At 32.3% G+C, this 16,372-nt stretch overlaps 2 long non-coding RNA genes across 2 annotated transcripts; one reads left to right on the top strand and one right to left on the bottom strand.

Annotated features, from left to right (window-relative positions):
* Window positions 1–561: 561 nt before the first annotated feature.
* LOC125581859 lies at window positions 562–2,659 on the top strand. The gene is made up of 2 exons (XR_007319622.1): window positions 562–2,587; window positions 2,630–2,659. It is a non-coding gene; the product is annotated as an uncharacterized LOC125581859 (long non-coding RNA).
* Window positions 2,660–9,407: 6,748 nt separating this feature from the next.
* LOC106363632 lies at window positions 9,408–13,483 on the bottom strand. Its single transcript, XR_002655617.2, has 2 exons — window positions 12,718–13,483; window positions 9,408–11,241 (listed from the first exon to the last, which is right to left on the bottom strand). It is a non-coding gene; the product is annotated as an uncharacterized LOC106363632 (long non-coding RNA).
* Between the last annotated feature and the right edge of the window lie 2,889 nt (window positions 13,484–16,372).

Below are 16,372 nucleotides of genomic sequence, written 5' to 3'. Positions count from 1 at the left end.
TATAACTGTGGCCAAAAAGTACAGAATAGCCACCTTCAGCCGGTCATTGGTACGATTTAGCTTCATCTGCGAAAGCTTCTCTTCCACATCCTGAACTGTCACCTTTAGTTCCTCTTCCTCTGGTTTCTTCTTCTTATTCTTCAGCTTCTTCATGAACATTTTCCTAAACTGTTTCTCCGCAAACATCATGCTCAAGCCACTCTGATAATTTTCAGGATACTGGTGGCAGTATAAACCTGAGATGATACCGTGTTCCCTGATCGAGTACCGAATAGGAACACCATTTACAGAAAACCACGCTTGCCGACTCTTATGCGTAACAATGGTGCGGAGTAGCAACATCCACAATCCCATCATCTTTCTAGTTGAGGTACAAACCATGTGGAACAAGTGCTTGAACTGTGGGTGTTCGAGAAACCACCTCTTTTCTGATTCATCTAACCCCCCAAGGATCGTCATAAATTTGTATTGGTGGCATCTTGATTGAAGCTTACAAGACTTCCGATAATCCTTCGGTTTGAAGAAAAACTCATTTGGTCTAAGGGGGTTTACCGCCATAACCTCAGCCTCCTGCAAAAAAACAAAACAAAATTACAGAAATATTAAACCATAGTTGTACAAGTATTATAAGTTACACATCACAATTAATCTAGTTGTACTAGTTATATTAGTTATAAGAAATGTGGTCGTACTAGTTATACTAGTTCCACTGAATTTGTTTACAACATATTATTACCAGTTACATCATTTTCACTCTTTTAGTTGTACTAGTTATACGATACTGAGTTGTATTAGTTAAACTAGTTATACTTTTGATAGTTGTACCGGTTATATTAGTTATACTTAGCGTGGTTGTACTAGTTCCACTAAGTTTCTTTTACAACATATTATTACTAGTTAAACTAGTTTCATTCTTTTATTTGTACCATTACATTACTTATATAATTCCACCTATTTGTTAGTTCAACCCAATCATAGACATTTTCAAAACTATTTTAAATTGAGTTGTTTACCGTTCTTTGCGCAGTATGGTCAATGGCAGCCTCGGGTATGTGTGAATCTCTATTGTTGGATACAATCTCCTCATCGTGATTGTCTATACGATGTGAAGGACAATTTGTGGCAGATTCTTAGATTGAAAGTGAGGTTACTGGAGGTTGCAGTGGATTCTCGGCCTCACTAGGTGCCTGAGTAGGTGATTTTTGTGGCTCACTCGGATGCGCTGGGCCTGGTGTACCCCCGACATCGGCATGAGAAGGCAATTCCGCTGATGGTGCTGGGGAATGATCGCCTTGATGTTCCTGTTCTGGTGGAGATGCGGTGTTCCGAGCCCACTTGGTTGGATTCGACAAGGACCCACCGTCGACACCACTGTTTCGCTTCCTCTTCTTCTCTGCGGTCTCGGTTTCAGTCTTCTTCTTCGCCGCATCTCTCTTTTTTTTTTCACGGCCTCTCTCCTTCTTTTCACTGATGTTTCTTTTTTCTTTCTCGCGGAGTCCTTCTTCTTCTTCTCCCTCGCAGCTTTCCTCTTCTCCGCCGCAGCTTTCTTCTTCTCCGCCCGAGCTTTCTTCTTCTTCGCCATTGACTCGTTCTTCTTCTTCTCCAGCACATCTTCTTTGTTATTTTTTTCGGCGAGTCGAGTCTTTGGAGACATAGTTTCTCAATGAGTGACACGAAATTGGAGAAATAGATGAGATTCAAGATGATTGTTGCCGAGTTTGATTAGTAATGGGAGATAGAGGGAGATCGTGATTTACTCTGTAGGTTTCATTGGTTTTGTCGAAGACAAAGAATTTAAGAATTTAGGGTTATTAAAACACGGATCGGGTCGGGTTAATTGTAAGTGGGTGGATGACTGGTTGGATATGTAAATATATTGAAGTTTTAGGTTTTATGGTATTTTCTATTTAATCTTGATTTATTTTTAATTCATTAAAAAAATAAAAAAAGAAGGGGTCTATTCTAGATTTTTTTGTGCCCTCCTGGTGCATCCCAGCATTTGATCCTCCAGAGAGCAACCATCGAGCAGAGTAACGAAGCATTTCTCAGACGAGTTTAGCCAATTTTGTGACCGGAAAATGAGTGACTTCGTTTGGATGCTTTGTTGGAACAGAGTCTCTGGCCTGAACCGCTTTTACTGGTGAACGATTTATATAGTTTTATTTTTTATTGAAAACCAATTGAAGCGTTGGTGCGTCGAAGAGTGTTTGGTTGGTTCATCTATTAGCTAACTCGGTGAACTCGGAGAAAGACTACTGGTTTGATCTGGTTTAAATGGAAGCAACTGGTGGTGACCGGTTTAAGGATCTGGTTTGGGCTATGGTTCAACCAGGCCTTTATGTGTACGGTAGTGTGGTTAAGTGCAAGGTAGTTTGAAAACATTGCTGAGGAAGAAGTACTAGAAGACGATATGGTCAAAGGAATGTGATAAAAACGATAAGTGTTTAAACCCATTGGATGGTTAATTATATTAGTTAAGGAGTTATAAAATTGGTGGGTTTTGAATAATTGGAATGACTTTTGTAAGTGAATAATTAAAAACTGGCAATGACGTTGACCATGAAATGTAAAATTGATATGTGAATTTGTTTTATATAAATTCCCTTCCACCTGACGATAATTGCACTAGGTTTTGACATATCAATACATATTTTTAAATCATTTGAGTATTTAAATCAAATATATTAATAAAATATTTAATAACCTATAAATCCTTCGCAATTGGTAGTTTATTTTTCAACGAACTTTTTTGCACTCATCATTCAAACAGCAAATGTTAATTTAGCAACAACTACATAATATAATTAAAAATACAAAAATTTCAAAAATCATAAAACCTTCATAAAAACAAAATAGAAAATATTTTTTTTTATCTTTCATCAAACTCAGGGTAAGAAATAGGAAAAAAAAATCTAGGAAAATCTTCTTCTTTTCTGTTACCAAATTTAACGTAAGAAAATTATTTAAAATATTTTGAAAACCAAAATAAATTGTTAATATATAATCAAAACAGAATTTTTAAACATTACAAAATTTAAAAACAAAAACATACAAAATATAACAAATAAAAATGAAAATTTAATTAAAATAATCTGAACTTAACTAAAATTTTAGTCATCATCTAAATCAAATGAAAATACATAAAATATTTCAAAAATATATAAAATATATGACTAAAAAGTATCAACTCACCGAATTGTATTTCATCTTATGTTCACCAAGATAAATTTATAGAATTAAGAAAATAATAATGAAAAATTATAACCAAAAACTAATACATAATGAAAAAAAATCAGTTTGGAAAAATAAAATATAATAAAACAATAAAATATAATAAAGCTAATACATAATGCTCCAAAGTATAACTCAGTGTTTTTAAACTACTGAGTTAAAATGTATAATAAAACTTAAGATTGGTGAAAATTTAGTCAAAATAAATAATTTTATGAAAATATATACTATAGTTTTAAATATATAAGTTTCAAAAATAAATATAGAATTTCATGAAAAAATGATTTACGATATTTTCATATTTTATTAAAACTCATGCAGATAAAAAGAGTGAATCACAGATCTTTTGTGTGCAAATTGTAGAAATTACAAGTAACAATTATTATATAATAAATATAAGTCAATTATTACATAATCAATATAAGTATTTTTCAAAATTTAGTTTAGAAAAAAAAAAGATCTAACATTGCTCTATTCAAACAATTGTAATTATCATATATAGATATTTAGTCAACAGTGTCTTTTACATTTAATCTCCTAATATCTTATATAAATAAATATTTACATTGCTTCGTTCGTATATAAAAATTAAATCAACAACAAATTGGGCATCAAATATCCTAATATTTTATATAAACAAAGATTTCACATAAATAATGCCTAACAATGATTGTATATCCAAACTCTTACTAAAAACGAAAAATTTGAACATAATAAAATTAACAAATATAAATCCCACGCATAGCGCGGATCTACCCTAGTATACTATATGGTATTACTGCATGTATTGTTTTTGTTTCCACGCTTTTAATATTTCAACTAGGTAGTAATCCGCGCTTTGCACAAAATGAAATAGTTTATTAGATTATTTATTGCATGTTGTACTAAAAAATTGTTATATAGCTTTTTTTAGGGATGAAAATCTATACTTCCGTTCGGATTCAGTTGATTTATTAGGATTTCAGATTTTTAGAGTTAAAAATTTAAATCGTATTCCAATATTTACAAATTTTGGTTTAGATTTGGTTTAAATTTGGTTCGAATCATTGCCATTTTGGTTCGAATTCGAGTTCATGTACTCATTTTAATTATCTATTTTTTTTAACAAAAATCCAAATATACTTAAATCTTCAAAATCCAAAAATAAAATAATATAAAACATAAAAATTTGAATAATGTAAGACTAAATATTTAATTTTATATAAAAAATTGTTCAATTTAAATATTTGGATGGAGAACAAATAAATATTTTCAATATTTTGAACATTTTTTTATTATTTTTAGATATTTACTTGTGACTATGTTGATAATTTTTAGATATTTTCATATTTTTGAATATCTAATAGATATAAAATTTAAAATAAATAACATATTTAAGTATGTAACTGTGATTTAGATATTTTTGGTATCTAAAATATTTTAGTTTGATCAGATTCAGATCTGGTTATCTCGATATTAAATTTTTAAATCCATCTGAGTACTTAATCAGTTTTAGTTTGTATCGAGTATTACTTTCAAATATACTTCGGATCCAAATATTTTACCTCAATTTTCTTAATAAATTTGAAATCGGTACAAGATAATGGCTGATCCAGATATTTTACCTCAATTTACATTGCAGTATATTGCTAGCACACGAAATCAATATTTAGCTAAATTAAAGATTTGGCTTTTTGTGCGGTGTTTACTTCAATTTTCTTAAATCATATTGCCTTCGTGTACAAAAACCTTAACTATGGCTAAGTTTGGTAAGATACGAAAGTTTCAATTTCTAAAAAATTCTCATTTTAACATTTTAGTTGATGTAAATCTTAATGGTTTTGTAATTTTTTTCTTTCAGAATGATGTTATTGAGTTGTTGTACAGAGAAGATTTCAGTTTACTACAATTACTAATACAAATGTTAAAAATGCAAGAATTAAAAATAAAATGATTAAAAAAAAAATGTGAACACATTAAATTGTCAGCGGTGAAATTAAAAAATTAGTGTGTAAACACATAAATTGTTAAATGATTGTAAGACTGACACATCAGTATGTTCAAATTGAAATCGATGTGAGGCTGCCACGTGTACAATATAGTGTAAAAATAATAAATGACAATGTTTTTCTTTTAATATATAGGGGATTTGGCTAGTCTATTTTTTCGATTAACTAACAATTTTTAAACAAAAAGGAAAGTTGTCAAAAAATAAAGGGAAATCTGTTTTTTAGAGCAAAAAATGGTAACTATGTCCTTTTAGACTAATCTATACTACTTTATGTCCTATTAGACTATTTTTTTCCAAAATGGCAGTAATGCCCTTAAAATTGTAAATTTTTTAAAAGATATATATTGAGTTCGACAAGGGGGATCAATCGATCCCACTTTACAAGGTATAGTGGATCGATCGATCCCGATCATTATTCAGAACAAAAAAACGCGAAATATATACTGATCGACCTGGTCCATTTCACTCGATCGGCGAAGGTCGATTTACACGGATCGACCGATCTGTAAGGATAGATCGATCGATCCCGTGCCCTGAAGATACAACCAATTCCCAAACACCACATGAAGCATAGACATGAATCATGGTAGAAATAATGTGAAAATTTTGTGAAAATTTTGTGAACAATCAATGGAATATAGAAGACGGCGAAGAAGGTTGCCAAGGTTTTTTTGTCGCTTTTTTTTGTTCCTTTTTCGTTTTTTTTTTTAAATCGATTTTTTTTTAAAAATATAAAAGTGAATATTCTCAAATATTTTGTTTCCATATTTTTAGGAAGTGATTTCTTATCCGTAGAATACAACTAATATGTAGAAATCAGTTTCTACAGTTTTTTAGAATTATAGTAATGTTTAGAATTTGATTTCTACATGTTTTAGATTTATAATAAATCTGTAGAAGTCGGTTTCTACATGTTTTAGAATTAGATTAATGTGTAGATTTTGATTTCTAAGAATTTTAGAATGGTAGGTTAAGCGCGGAATGTGTATTCTACATATTTGTAGAATACTCCTATTTTCGTAGATCACATATTCTAAACACTGTAGATTTAATAAAAAAAAGTAGATTTCATTTTCTAATTCGTAGAATGTCATTTATACTTTTTTTAGAACATAATCTGAAATTTATAATTTTAACTTTTTTTTATAACTGGAAAATATACCATTAAGTTCATATAGGTATTTTAACAAATGTTACTATTTTTCCAAATTTTTTTTTGTTTCTAAAACTATTTATTAAAATTATTTTCATAAATATTAAAGGGTATTATAGGAAAATATGACACAAAATATAGATTAGTCTAAAGGGACATAGTTATTATTTTTTTGCCCTAAAAAACAGTTTTCCCAAAAATAAATAAACAAAAAGGAAAAAGAGGCAAAGCAAACGTAAACTAACAGCAACACCAAAGGAGAAGGAGACACAGACGGCGAGGAAAGTGCTGAAGATAACACATGCAGTAATACGACAGTCTGAATCGTCGTTTGGGTTCTTGAGCTTCAAAGGCCCTTCTTCTATGCTTCTTTTTTCTTTCACCGCCACCATCACGACACATGCACTGGAGAGAGAGCGAGTGATAAGAAAAAGAGGAGAAAGAGGGAGAGAGAATATGCTATTTTTGTGAAAGTAGGTTTGCTGTTTAAGGAGGTGCCGTACGTCACGAGCTTAATTATTTTTATTTAATTAATACTCTTCAATGAGCTGGATTAGAACGATGCGATGTTATATTTCGGAGGAAAATATTTATCCAGTTATGGCTCCGTCAATTTGGTTGCGAAGACCACCTCCATCCATTGAAATTTTTAAAAGTGATTTACGTTTAAAGACAGTTTCTGAGTTTTTATTATACTCAGAGACAGTTTCAACTACTGAGGTAGTTTATCTCAACTAAAACAGAATGAGAAAATAGGTTTTTTAACTAGTGAGACCCATCAATTTCTCTTTCTTTTTCTTCTTCTTTTATCGTTGTTTCTTTTTTTCTTTCTAGCCAAAAATAAATTTTATTCTCTTAATCGTTCCAAACAAGAAGAAGAAGACACGAAGATCTCAAACACTTCAGACTCATCTTCCTTGAACCCTTGTGATCTTCAGTTCATCTCCCCTTGTGCTCTTTAACTCATCTTCCTTGATAAAAAAACTCACTATTTTTGAAATCTGAATTTGAAAAATATTCTATAAATGATAAAACTACGATCTTGAAGTGTAATATATAATTAAAACATAAAAGAATGAAAGATTATGTGAAAGAAATCAATGGCGGCCGTAAAATTTTTGAAGAAAACCCTAAAAATTTGGGGAAGACGAAGACATATTTACTAAAATGCCACTGATTAAAAAAATTAAAAATAAACAAAATATGTACACATTCATGGGTCGAACACATGGATAATAATGTGTATGTACACTATTATATTAATAATTTGTAAACACATCTAAAGGTGGTTGCGTGTTTAACATTTACTTATAAAAGAAATTTACAAGTATGTACACTATTTTATCAGATATATTGCATTCAGCTGTGTTCTGATATTGGTAAGTTTGAACATATCCAATTAGTGCACATATGCACAAAGCAAATTTGTACATGTGTACATAGTGAGTAATCTTTAGATGTGGTGTAATATTGGTAAATTTGTACATGTACTTGGTAAGTGTCCATATGGACAATATGGAAACCTCATACATATGTATATGGTGCTAAACTTGTAGTTGGGTTTTACAGGTAGGATGTACATTACATATGCGTATATGTGGACAGTAAACAACAATGTTGTGTAATATTAGTAAATATGTACATCTACATGTTCAATGTCCATATGGACAATGTGGGAACAACCATTTATACATGGCACTAAACTTGTGGTAGGTTTTTGGTGGGGAGGGGGGGGGGGGAATGTACATTAAATATGTGTACATGTGGACATCAAACAACGATGACAAGAAAATGTGTACATGTGTACATAAAATATGGTGGTGTACATATGTACGAGAAAATACGATAGTGTACATATGTAAAACAACCATAAATTAATCAAACTAAGACCTGCTATGAAACTAACATGAAAACACACGCATTAATCAGAAGCTCTTAAAGAAGGTGTGAAGAATGATATTTAGGTTCAGTCAGATTTCAAGGATGCCCAACCCTGCGTGTACAAGGGAAGAAGGAAAAAAGTTCACATGTACATTATGTGAGTTCATGAAATCGCGGAGGCTTAGTTATTTAGATAGAAAACTTACAAAAAGCCAAAATGTCTACACAATCACTTTGATGTATAATACAAAATTAAGTGTACACATGTACAGTTTAGATGTAATGTACACACGATTTTTCTTTTTTTTCATAAATGTTGCAAAATTATGAAAATAACCTCATCTTCTTCCTTAGCCATTGTCGACCAGAAACCATAATCTCGGCATATCTCGCCTATTTTCCACGATTCTTTTTTATATCTCAACTTATTTTTTTTATGTATTTTTACCTAGATGTAATAGTATTCAATCCTAATTCATGGCAATAATAAGTCAGAGTGACGAGAAGATGTTTATGGTAGTTCATAGACGAGTCGCCAACGTCTCTACCGCTGATGTTGTCGTTGAATACGCCATCACTACACTACCATCAGCCATGTATCTTCATATATCTCAAAAGATAGCTTAGAAAAAAAAAGATAATGATTAAAGATAACTTTTCCGGAAAAATGAATTTGGAAGAATCAGATTTCATTTATAAAAATTACAGAGAAGTATAAAGGGGAAGAAGAAGAATAAAGTTACAGAGTCCCATTTTATTGTGAATAGGAAGAAGAAAGTTATAGGGCCCACTTTATTTTAGTTAGCGTAATGGGTATTAGCTGTCAATGTTATTTAGTTAGTGTATGAGTGAAAAATGAGATTTAGTTAGAAAAAAGTGTCTGAGTAGTGATAAGTGTCCTATTGTGTTAATAAAACTCATAAACTGCATTTCAGTGTTATTCTTTCAATTTTTAATGAGTTCTTATGATTTAATTAATGGATAATAAGTTAAGTTGATTTGATTAGTTTAGAACCTTTGTTATTGCGAATTAAATCTCCCTCCTCCAATGGGAGAACCTCATAGGGGATCTTAAATAATTTTTTTTTCTTAAGTAGAATGATTTAAAATAAAAGCATACATAAAATTTTTAATATAAATGACATAAAAACATATGAAAAATACATATATAAATCGTAAACTAGAAAAGGCTGATTAGTTGAAATCTTGATTTGTTCCAAATTTTTGCCATATATTCTCAACCAAATCAACCTTCAATTGTTGATGTATTGTTTTATCACGAACTCGATTCTGAATGCTCATCATATTGCCAAGATTTGAAGGCATATCTTTAGAATATGTGAAATCCACATGTGAACTTCGGTTTGATTTCGGTTGTGCGAAAACTGATACATCAAACTGAGTGTACCCATCTCGTTCGTCTTCTACGATCATATTATGTAGAATGATACATGCTCGTATTATCTTGCCAATTTTTATTTTATCCCACAAAAGAGCTGGATTTTTGACAATGGCAAATCGAGCTTGTAAGACCCCAAAAGCACGCTCGACATCTTTACGTACAACTTCTTGATGTGTAGAATATAAGGTTGCTTTCGGACCTTGCGGAAGTGGAATAGATTGGGCAAAAGTAGCTCATTTAGGATATATACCATCTGTGAGATAGTAAGCCAAATGGTACTTGTGTCCGTTGACAATGTAATAAACTTTTGGAGCTCGACCTTGTAATATATCATCAAAAACCGGTGATCGATCAAGAACATTAATATCGTTTAATGTACCTGGAGGTCCAAAAAACGCGTGCCATATCCACAGGTCTTGTGATGCTACAACCTCTAAAACGATTGTTGGATTTCCTGATCCACGTGTATATTGACCTTTCCATGCGGTCGGACAATTCTTCCAAACCCAATGCATACAATCAATGCTTCCTATCATCCCGGGAAATCCGCGTATCTCTCCAATATCGAGTAGTCGTTGAAGATCTTATGGCGTGGGTCTTCTTAGATACTCATCTCCAAATAAATTTATGATTCCTTCAACAAAATGTTCCAAACATAAAAGCGCGGTGGTCTCACCAAGTCGGAGGTATTCGTCGACCGCATCAGCCGGGCAACCATACGCCATCATACGAATTGCTGCTGTTGCCTTTTGTAACGCAGAGTGACCGAACCTTCCAGTAGCATCTCTTCCTTTTTGAAAGTAGGGGATTTCAGCGGAGAGTCGATCAAAAATACGCATGAACAAGGGCTTGTTCATTCGAAAACGGCGTCGAAACATGTGAGAAGGATATGTTGCATCTTCACTAAAATAATCGTTCCATAACTGCATCTGTCCTTGTTCTCGTTGTCTTTCAATGTAGGCTCGTTTCTTTTTTTTGCCCTTGATGCTTCTTGACGATTTTCATATTGAATTAAGAGATTTTCAAATTGTTGATCAAAATTTTGATCTAACTTTTCATCCATCTCCTCGAAATTATTAGAAGAAGAAGATGCCATTTAGAAAATGTTAAGAAAAATTTGATTATTTGGAGAAAAATATGATAGAAGCACGATTGAAAAGAAAGAAACAAAAATGTGAGTTGTAGAAAATAAAAAAGAAGCTCTTGCTCTCTCTCGGAGTTGTTGTGAGTTGTGGAAAATAAGAAAGAAGCAACAATGTGAGTTGTGGAAGTTGATAAGAAAGAAGCTATTGATGAGTGTTGGTACAATTTATAAAGAAGCTTTTCAATTTATAAAGAAGCTATTGCTTAGTGTTGGTACACAGGATTGTGTCACGGGATCACAAAATACAACAAATAATACATAGAAAAAATTTCTTGTGTCTCCTTGTGTTACAAGCTTTATTGTCTCATAATACACATGATACAACTCATAAGCTTTACTGTCTCATACTGTCTCCTTGTGTCACATGTTGGCCTTGTGTCACGGGATCACAAAATAATCCAACCGAGACAACAACATCACAACTGTCCATACCAGACCACCTGCAATAAAAACAAAGAGACAAAGGATACATCAGACCAACACGAGAATAACTGATCACAAAGATAAAACAAAGAGACAAAGAGAAGAACAAGTGAAAGCTTTATAAGCATAACCAACAACAAAGAGACCAAGACAACAACAACTTAACCAATAGGTGGATCAACAACAAAGTGATTAACATACCCTTAAATACCAAACAAACAACTCGACATTAACCACAAACCAAACAACTCGACATAAACCACAAACCAAACAACTCGACATTAAGCACAAAGCAAACTAACTCGACAGAGCACAAACCAAGCTAACTAGTCAATCAAACTAACTTGACAACAAGTCAGTTATCAGTTTATTTTTCAAGGCGATTTCAAGCTCACTAAGTGGCTATGTCTTCGCAATCAAGCTGTCAAGGAGTTTTTGCTTGTTAAGCTGCTCCTTCAAGGCAAAGTCCTTCTGTCTTATATCCCAACAGCTCTGAAACTCCGCTTGGCTCTTCACTTCATCTTCAGAAGCCATTGCCTTCCTTCTACCTTTTGCCTTTGCTGCTTTCACGCCAACAGGACGAGCCATTACTTCATCCTCTCCTGCCACAGACGTTGATGACTGTGCCGAGCTATCATCTAACTTCCTTCTTTTTGAGCTAACTTTATCTCTAGTTGAAGAAGCTCCAGACCACTTCTGATCATGGCGAAGCTCCAACCAAGCATGCTCGAGTGTAAACTTTACTTTGTAATCATTAAAGAAGATGTCATGAGCCATTATCAACACATCATTCTCACTCTGCCCACTAGACTTCTGTTTGGTTGCCGCTTCATAACACCCAACAAAACTGCAAACACCCTCGTTAATCTTCCCCCACCTCTATTTACAGTTGCTAGGCTCTCGCTTTGGCAAACCCGCAAGCTTAGGACTTGATGCAAAATAAGCCGCAATCCGCTTCCAAAAGGCAATAGCTTTTTGCTCATTTCCTGTCACCGGATCTTTCGACGTGTTAAGCCAAGCACTTATAAGCACCACATCTTCAACTGGTGACCATTTCCGTCTTTCTTTACGGTCAGAGACAAAGGCTGCATCTTCGGTGGCATCTTCAGGGGATTGTGTACCAAATACAGACGCATCGGAGGCAGAGAGTTCAATTGAAGGTTCACGACTGGCAAAGGAGAAGGAGGTGTTGGGTTGTTGTGAGTTTAAGAGGTTTTGAAAGCTACAAGGATGACTAAAAGGATCCATACCGCAGGAGAAAGAATTATAAAAGGAGAAGGAGAGCTTCTTCTGTTTTACGAAAGGAAATATGAAAGGAGAAGGACATATGAAATGAGAAAGAGAGAGTTGCTCGGTTTTAAAAGCAACTTTAAGGAGAGTTTAGTAGGTGTTATGTGTTAATGTCAGACAAATCTCGACATCGACACAAGATTTTCCTATTCTTATCGAAGGAATTTAAATCAATATGATCCAAAATATAAAAGAAACCGAACCTTCACAGTGGTTGCATGGACAGATCTAGAGGAGAACAACGACGAAGAGATAAACGAAGCAAACATCATCTCCGTTGGAGATTTCGAGAGAACCCACGAAGAAGAGAGGGATCCGTTGAGGGGATTTCGACGAAATCCAACAAGACAAACACAGAATCGGAGGCAGACGAAACGGATCAAGGATCATCTCCATCGGAGATGAAGAACAGAATCGACAAGAGAGAGACTCTTCGATTTTGTCGATGAGAAAGACCAAACGAATGCAAAAATAGAAGATCCGACTTTTTTCTCTTTCGTGCAAAAAGATCAAGCCAATACACTGCTGCCACGTAAGGGGTTATTAACACTTCTAAACTCTCTTATTAAAAGCTCGGTTCTGTCCATTAATAGCATTTTTTATTTATTTTTTTATTTATTTTTTTCTCTAAGAACCCATCACTAAACCCGCCGATGTACTTGCTCTAAGAATCCCACCATAAGAACTCCCATTAGACATGTTCTAACCATATTAGTTAAATGAATTGATTAGTCTTTTAGAGTTATTAATATTCCTTATAAGTTTATGGTCGTGTTCTTACTCCAATTTTTTCCTGGACGGGTGACCTAACTCCTTGAACTTGAGTCAATCGCGAGGTAAAAAAGAAATATACAGTGATATTTTACGTAAATATGTATGGACTATGACAAAATGCTAGATGTCAGTAATTGAGTTACGTTACAGAAGAGACTTGGCGACCTCTCTCGACCCACGTTTTGGTCCCCGAAATTAATCTTTTGGCCCTATATAAAATCTTTTTCTGAGTTTATTTCTGGATCAAAATTGGGAAGGCCTTCAACGATCATGTGAGATACGCCTTCAACGATCATGTGAGATACGCATGCACTAAAAACAATACCTAACTAGCTAGTTATATAATTGAACGAGAGCACTAGATGATTAGTTTCCTGATACTTATGTTTTATATAACATACTAGGGTCGGTCCGGGCTACGCCCGGGTTTTTTGTTTAAATTTTAATTTTAATTATATATTTAGCATGTTTATTTAAATATATAAATTTTATAATATATTATAAAAATATAAGTATCTATAGACAAATATAAACTAATTTTAGATTATTCATCGCTTTTGTCTTACGCAATTCAAAAATTTTAATATTCAAATTTTGTTTTTATTGGAAACTATATATAAGGTGCAAGATAGAATGAACAAAAATTAACCAAATTTTAGTTATGGTGTTTAAATGGTTGAATTGTAGATATATTTCAAATCAGTTAAAACTATTTATAATGTTGTTTCCGGTTAGTCTCTGAGTAATTTAGGGTTCAAATGGTAATGAGACTATTGAGACTTTGTGGTTATGTAAAGCCATGAAATCCAATAATTTACCAATAAATTATTTGAGATTTTAGAAATATATAAAGCCTTAAAAGCTTATTTTTAGAAGAAGCTGTTTTTTTTTGTTTACCTTGTTCTACAGTCATTTTTAAAGATTTTAAAGCTTTTTTTCTTTATTTTTTTTAAAAGAAGTGGGTAACTAATTTTTTTTTGTCTTTTGTCTATTTTTGACCAAGAAAACAAAAAAATAAAACAGATGATTGATAAATTAATTATTATTAATTATTAATTAGTTAGATTTTTAACATGAGGAAAAAATCATAACCTACTATTATTGAAATTAATTTGTTAAAGCCTAAAACTTATTGTCTATGGTAACTAAAACATTTACGAATGATTAAATTATTATTTCTATAATAAATAAATAAAATTTATTTGTTGATAAATTTTAACTGATTTATCGTCTAAAACTATTCCACATATTCTATAGACTTGCATAAATAAAAAAAGTAGATAGAAAAAAGTAGATAATACATTTTTGGAATGAATCATAAATATATATTTATAACAGTCAGAGCTTTTAAAACCTTTGATACCAAGCAGGTTTTTAAACTTTATAATGTAATAGTTGCTGGTTTTAAAGCTAAAATATCTACAGCCACAAATCTAAAACCAAAGCATAAAACGAAAGTCGTTATCAATCGGAACTTGAATGGACTCTACCCCTTAAATTTACAACCCTATATATTTCTATGCTTTTATTTTCTTAAATCAACTGTTTAAAAATTGTAATATTTTCTATATAAAAAGAACTTATAACTACGTCACCAACAATTACAGACTGAGTTCTTACAACAAAATTTATGCATTTATGACACTATTAAAGGAATCCATTATCTAAATATTATTTATCTTATTTTCATAGGTGTTTGATAATTTGTCTTTTCAAATTTGTGTTCCACTTCGTCCAAAGTCTATTTTGATGTAAATGCACCGTTTATATATATATCAATTTTGAAGAATGATCATAATCATATTTTTATCTCAACATTGGCTGTTGGTTAAAAAAGTTATCACCAAACTATAACAAATTTTGTATTGTGGTTTTAAACGATATAAGCAACCAAGATAAGCTATTTAATATGTCTAGATCGTGTTTTTACTTTATTCATTGTTTTCACTTTCGTTCCCACATCTCACCTTTGAAGCAAACACTTAATATTTTATTTGAAAGTGTCTGATTATATATTTTATGTGATTCAATATTCTCGACCATCCTAAGTCATGTCTCAAAAAAAAAAAAAATTCTTGACCATCCTTTTTAATTAAAAATAATATTGAATTCATTCTTGTTACGATTAATTAAACTTCGCATGACTGATTATTAATTTTGCAGTATAATGCTAAAAATAAAAACGATAATCGATCATAAGATGGCCAAATAGCCAAATCTCATTGGATAAACATAATTTGACATAAAAGAGTAATGCTAAAAGTAAAAATGATAAACGATCACAAGATGGCCAAATAGCCTAATCTCATTGGATAAACATAATTTGACATAAAAGAGAGTTCAACATTAACTTAAAAAAAATTGCTTATATGACACAAATATGTATATAGTTCAATGTAAAAGACTCGTACCACAAAGTAGACAGAATAAGAAAAAGGATAGTGACGAATCTATCACTATACACATCAGCAAAGGAGCAGAGAAGAGAGGCAACATAGAAACGGAACCCAGCCCACGAATTTACTGTATGGCTGCTCATGAATTACTCATCTTCACTACATTTGTTAGATATGTTACTTAGTTTGATGGAACTCCTTTAAACGCATATCTCTCCATTCCCGCAATCACTATACACAAAAACATCATATACAAAAACAAATATTGATCATTAATTTCAGTGAAGTCTGAATCTTTGAAAGAGACAAAATAAGAGAGAGAGAGGAGATGGGTAATTAGCATATGAGAAAGGCATATGACTTGCCAAGTTCTCTGGAAGTTACGTTTCAGAGGAGACCAAGATATATTCTTATGGAGGCTGGGTCGTTCTTCCTTAGAGGAATCCAATGAAGAAATGTTTTCCTAGGACAGCGAGACTAACCTCTGAATTTTAATAGTCGCTATCACACGTACTTTGCTCTGTAAGTCTTCATTCAGTGTGCTTCTGATCTCAGTCAATTCACCGAAAATGTCTGCCAAACAATAATTGGCAGTGACAGCATCAGCAAGTACCTATTGTTCATTACGGTATTTGATGCACAAAAAAAACAGAATATATGTTTTAGAAGCAGAGGCCGAGAGAGTACC

Source organism: Brassica napus, chromosome C2, assembly GCF_020379485.1.
Source record: "Brassica napus cultivar Da-Ae chromosome C2, Da-Ae, whole genome shotgun sequence".
Taxonomy (NCBI): Eukaryota; Viridiplantae; Streptophyta; class Magnoliopsida; order Brassicales; family Brassicaceae; genus Brassica; species Brassica napus.
The sequence above is the reverse complement of the archived record's forward strand: the minus strand, read 5'-3'. Positions and strand labels throughout refer to the sequence as shown.